This window comes from Macaca nemestrina, chromosome 4 (genome assembly GCF_043159975.1).
Source record: "Macaca nemestrina isolate mMacNem1 chromosome 4, mMacNem.hap1, whole genome shotgun sequence".
Classification (NCBI taxonomy): Eukaryota; Metazoa; Chordata; class Mammalia; order Primates; family Cercopithecidae; genus Macaca; species Macaca nemestrina.
The window spans coordinates 129,889,465-129,895,165 of NC_092128.1; positions in this window are offsets into that span (position 1 = coordinate 129,889,465).

The following is a 5,701-nucleotide window of genomic DNA, read 5'->3' on the forward strand; positions in this document are numbered from 1 at the left end:
GCAGGCAGCAGGAGCTGTGCCTGGAGAGGCTGACCGGAGGAAGTCTGGCAGCTGGAGAGGCCGCGGAGAGGCAGGAGCTGGGTCGGCAAAGGCCGACTGGGCGACGAGTTGGTCCCGCAGGGGCCGCCGGGAGCAGGAGCGAGCCCTGGAGAGGCTGACTCGAGGCTAGCGCGGGCCTGCAGAGGCCACCGGGAGGAGGAGCTGGGCTTGGAGAGGCTGGCTGGAGGAAGTCTGGGGCATGGAGATGCCGTTTGAAGGCAGGAACCGGGCCCGGAGAGGCCACCGTGGGGCCCGGCTTCAGGAAATTTGGGGCCTACAAAGGCCGCGGAGCGGGAGCTGGGCTGGAGCCGAGTCAAAAGAGGTTGTCGTGAGGTCGAGGCCGGGGCTGGGCCCGCAGCCGCAGCCGGGTACAGGAGAAGCTGGGCCTGGACGGGAGACCGGGATGTCACAATAGGGCCTGGAGAGGCCGGTCTGAGGAAGTTCGGGACGTGCAGAGTCCGCCAAAAGGAAAGGCTGGGCCTGGAAAGGCCATTCACTGTGACGAATGCGCAGGGCCTAGTGAGGCCACTGGAAGGCAGGAGCGGGGCACGGCGGAGCTGCCAAAACGCAAGAGGAGCTCTGGCCTGGGGAGGCCGCAGTCAGGCGAGAGCTGGGCGTGGAGAGTCCGCTGGGAGGCAGAGGCTGGGCCAGTGCAGGCCTTCGGGAGGCAGGAGGCTGGGCCTCACGAGGCCCACTCTAGATCAAGTGCTGGGCTTGAGGAGATTGCCCAGAGGCGTGAGCGGGGCTGGGCCTCAAGAGGCCAGTGGCAGGCAGGAGGAGCTGGGCCTGGAGAGGCTGACCTGAGGAAGTCTGACAGCTGGAGAGGCCACGGAGAGGCAGGAGCTGGGCCGGCGGAGGTCGACTGGGCGAAGAGTTGGGCCCGCAGGGCCCGCCGGGAGCAGGAGTGAGCCCTGGAGAGGCCGACTGGAGGCCAGCGTGGGCCTGCAGAGGCCGCCGGGAGGAGGAGCTGGGCCTGGGGAGGCTGGCTGGAGGAAGTCTGGGGCATGGAGACGCTGTCCGAGGGCAGGAGCCGGACCCGGACAGGCCACCGTGGGGCCCGGCTTCAGGACATTTGAGGCCTACAAAGGCTGCACAGCGGGAGCTGGGCCAGAGTCGAGTCCAAAGAGGTTGTCGTGAGGCCGGGGCCGAGCTCGCGTCCTAAGCCGAGAGCAGGAGAAGCTGGGCCTGGACGGGAGGCCGGGAGGCCGCAACGGGGCCTGCAGAGTCCGGCCTGAGGAAGTTCAGGGCCTGGAGAAGCCGCCAAAAGGCAAAGGCTGGGCCTGGAAAGGCCGTTCAGCGTGACGAATGCGCGGGGCTACTGAGTCCACTGGGAGGTAGGAGCGGATTCCGGCAGAGCTGCCGAAAGGCAGGAGGAGCTCTGGCCTGGGGAGGCCGCAGTCAGGCGAGAGCTGGGCGTGGAGAGTCCGCTGGGAGGCAGAGACTGGGCCCGTGCAGGCCTTTGGGAGCCTGGAGGCTGGGCCTGGCGAGGCCGACTGGAGGTCAAGTCCTGGGCCTGAGGAGGTCGCACAGAGGCGTAAGCGGGCTAGGTCTCAAGAGGCCAGTGGCAGGCAGGAGGAGCTGGGCCTGGAGAGGCTGACCTGAGGAAGTCTGGCAGTTGGAGAGGCCGCGGAGAGGCAGGAGCTGGGCTGGCGGAGGCCAACTGGGCGACAAGTAGGGCCCGCAGGGGACGCCGGGAGCAGGAGCGAGCCCTGGAGAGGCCGACTGGAGGCCAGCATAGGCCTGCAGAGGCCGCCGGGAGGAGGAGCTGGGCCTGGAGAGGCTGGCTGGAGGAAGTCTGGGGCGTGGAGACGCCGTCGGAGGGCAGGAGCCGGGCCCAGACAGGCCACCGTGGGGCTCGGCTTCAGGACATTTGGGCCTATATAGGCTGCGCAGCGGGAGCTGTGCCGGAGCCGAGTCCAAAGAGGTTGTCGTGAGGCCAGGGCTGGGCCCGCGGCCGCAGCCGGGAGCAGGAGGAGCTGGATCTGAACGCGAGGCCGGGAGGCCGCCACGGGGCCTGGAGAGGCGTACCTGAGGAAGTTCGGGGCCTGGAGAGGCCGCCAAAAGGAAGAGGCTGGGCCTGGAAAGGCCGTTCCCTGTGACAAATGCACGGGGCCTAATGAAGCCACTGGAAGGCAGGAGTGCGGCCCAGCGGAGATGCCGAAAGGCAGGAGGAGCGCTGGCTGGGGAGGCCGCAGTCAGGCGAGAGCTGGGCGTGGAGAGTCCGCTGGGAGGCAGAGGCCGGGCCTGTGCCGGCCTTCAGGAGGCAGGAGGCTGGGCCTGGCGAGGCCCACTGGAGGTCAAGTCCTCGGCCTGAGGAGGCCGTACAGAGGCGTGAGCGGGGCTGGGCCTCAAGAGGCCAGTGGCAGGCAGGAGGAGCTGGGCCTGGAGAGGCTGACCTGAGGAAGTCTGGCAGCTGGAGAGGCCGTGGAGAGGCAGGAGCTGGGCCGGCGGAGGCCGACTGGGTGACGAGTTGGGTTCGCAGGGGCCGCCGGGAGCAGGAGCGAGCCCCGGAGAGGCCTAATCGAGGCCAGCGTGGGCCTGCAGAGGCCGCTGGGAGGAGGAGCTGGGCCTGGAGAGGCTGGCTGCAGGAAGTCTGGGGTATGGAAACTCCGTCGGAGGGCAGGAGCCGGACCCGGAGAGGCCACCGTGGGGCCCGGCTTCAGGACGTTTGGGGCCTACAAAGGCCGCGGAGCGGAGGCTGGGCCGGAGCCGAGTCCAAAGTGGTTTTCGTGAGGCCGGGGCCGGTCCAGCGGCCGCGGCCGGGAGCAGGAGGAGCTGGGCCTGGACGGGAGGCCGGGAGGCCGCAACGGGGCCTGGAAAGGCCGCCCTGAGTAAGTTCGGGGCCTGGAGAGGCCGCCAAAAGGCAAAGGCTAGGCCTGGAAAGGCCGATCCCCGTGAAGAATGCGCGGGGCCTAGTGAGGCCACTGGGAGGCAGGAGTGGGGCCCGGTGGAACTGCCGAAAGGCAGGAGGAGCTCTGGCCTGTGGAGGCCGCAGTCAGGCGAGAGCTGGGCATGGAGACTCCGCTGGGAGGGAGAGGTTGCGCCTGTGCAGGCCTTCGCGAGGCAGGAGGCTGGGCCTGGCGAGGCCCACTGGAGATCAACTGCTGGGCCTCAGGAGACCGCCCAGACGCGTGAGCGGGGCAGGGCCTCAAGAGGCCAGTGGCAGGCAGGAGGAGCTGGGCCTGGAGAGGCTGACCTGAGGAGGCCTGGCAGCTGGAGAGGCCGCGGAGAGGCAGGAGCTGGGCCGGCGGAGGCCGACTGGGCGACAAGTCGGGCCCACAGAGGCCGCCGGCAGCAGGAGCGAGCCCTGGAGAGGCCGACTCGATGCCAGCGTGGGCCTGCAGAGGCCGCCGGGAGGAGGAGCTGGGCCTGGAGGGGCTGGCTGGAGGAAGTCTGGGACGTGGTGACGCCGTCGGTGGGCAGGACCCGGGCACGGAGAGGCAACCCTGGGGCCCGGCTTCAGGCCGTTTGGGGCCTAAAAAGGCCGCGGAGTGGGAGCTGGGCTGGAGCTGAGTCCAAAGAGGTTGTCGTGAGACCGGTGTAGGGCCCGTGGCCGCAGCCGGGAACAGGAGGAACTGGGCCTGGACGGGAGGCCGGGAGGCCTCAACTGGGTCTGGAGAGGGCGGCCTGAGAAAGGTCGGGGCCGGGGGAGACCGCCAAAAGACAAAGGCTGGGCCTGGAAATGCCGTTCCCCGTGGCGAATGTGCAGGGCCTAGTGAGGCCACTGGGAGGCAGGAGCGGGGCCCGGCGGAGATGCCGAAAGGCAGGAGGAGCTCTGGCTGGGGAGGCCGCAGTCAGGCGAGAGCTGGTCGTGGAGAGTCTGCTGGGAGGCAGAGGCCGGGCCTGTGCCGGCCTTCAGGAGGCAGGAGGCTGGGCCTGGCGAGGCCCACTGGAGGTCTAGTCCCGGGCCTCAGGAGGGCGCCCAGAGGCGTGAGCGGGGATGGGCTTGAAGAGTCCAGTGGTAGGCAGGAGGAGCTGGGCCTGGAGAGGCTGACCTGAGGAAGTCTGGCAGTTGGAGAGGCCGCGGAGAGGCAGGAGCTGGGCCGGCGGAGGCCGACTGGGCGACGAGTTGGGTTCGCAGGGGCCGCCGGGAGCAGGAGCGAGCCCCGGAGAGGCCTAATCGAGGCCAGCGTGGGCCTGCAGAGGCCGCCGGGAGGAGGAGCTGGGCCTGGAGAGGCTGGCTGCAGGAAGTCTGGGGCAGGGAAACGCCGTCGGAGGGCAGGAGCCGGACCCGGAGAGGCCACCGTGGGGCCCGGCTTCAGGACGTTTGGGGCCTACAAAGGCCGCGGAGCGGGAGCTGGGCCGGAGCCGAGTCCAAAGAGGTTTTCGTGAGGCCAGGGCCGGGCCCGTGGCCGCAGCTGGGAGCAGGAGGATCTGGGCCTGGACGGGAAGCCGGGAGGCCGCAACGGGGCCTGGAGAGGCCGGCCTGAGGAAGTTCGGGGCCTGGAGAGGCCGCCACAAGGTAAAGGATGGGCCTGGAAAGGCCGTTCCCCGTGACGAATGCGCGGAGCCTTGTGAGGCCACTGGCAGACAGGAGCTGGGCCCGGCGGAGCTGCTGAAAGGCAGGAGGAGCTCTGGCCTGGGGAGGCCGCAGTCAGGCGAGAGCTGGGCGTGGAGAATCCGCTGGGAGGCAGAGGCTGGGCCTGTGCAGGCCTTCGGGAGGCAGCAGGCTGGGCCTTGCGAGGCCCACTGGAGGTCAAGTCCTGGGCCTGAGGAGGCCGCCCAGAGGGGTCAGCGGGGATGGGCCTCAAGAGTCCAGTGGCAGGCAGGAGGAGCTGGGCCTGGAGAGGCTGACCTGAGGAAGTCTGGCAGCTGGAGAGGCCGTGGAGAGGCAGGAGCTGGGCTGACGGAGGCCGATTGGGCGACGAGTTGGGTCCCAATGGGCCGCCGGGAGCAGGAGCGAGCCCTGGAGAGGCCGACTGGAGGCCAGCGTGGGCCTGCAGAGGCCGCCGGGAGGAGGAGCTGGGCCTGGAGAGACTGGCTGGAGCACGTTCGGGGGCGAGGAGACACCGTCGGAGGGCAGGAGCCTGGCCCGGAGAGGCCACCCTGGGGCCCGGCTTCAGGCCGTTTGGGGCCTAAAAAGGCCGCGGAGTGGGAGCTGGGCTGGAGCCGAGTCCAAAGAGGTTGTCGTGAGACCGGTGTAGGGCCCGCGGCCGCAGCCGGGAACAGGAGGAACTGGGCCTGGACGGGAGGCCGGGAGGCCGCAACTGGGTCTGGAGAGGGCGGCCTGAGAAAGGTCGGGGCCGGGGGAGGCCGCCAAAAGGCAAAGGCTGGGCCTGGAAATGCCGTTCCCCGTGGCGAATGTGCAGGGCCTAGTGAGGCCACTGGGAGGCAGGAGCGGGGCCCGGCGGAGCTCCCGAAAAGCAGGAGGAGCTCTGGCTGGGGAGGCCGCAGTCAGGCGAGAGCTGGTCGTGGAGAGTCTGCTGGGAGGCAGAGGCCGGGCCTGTGCCGGCCTTCAGGAGGCAGGAGGCTGGGCCTGGCGAGGCCCACTGGAGGTCTAGTCCCGGGCCTCAGGAGGGCGCCCAGAGGCGTGAGCGGGGATGGGCTTGAAGAGTCCAGTGGTAGGCAGGAGGAGCTGGGCCTGGAGAGGCTGACCAGAGGAAGTCTGGCCGCTGGAGAGGCCGCGGAGAGGCAGGAGCTGGGGCGGCGGAGGCCGACTGGG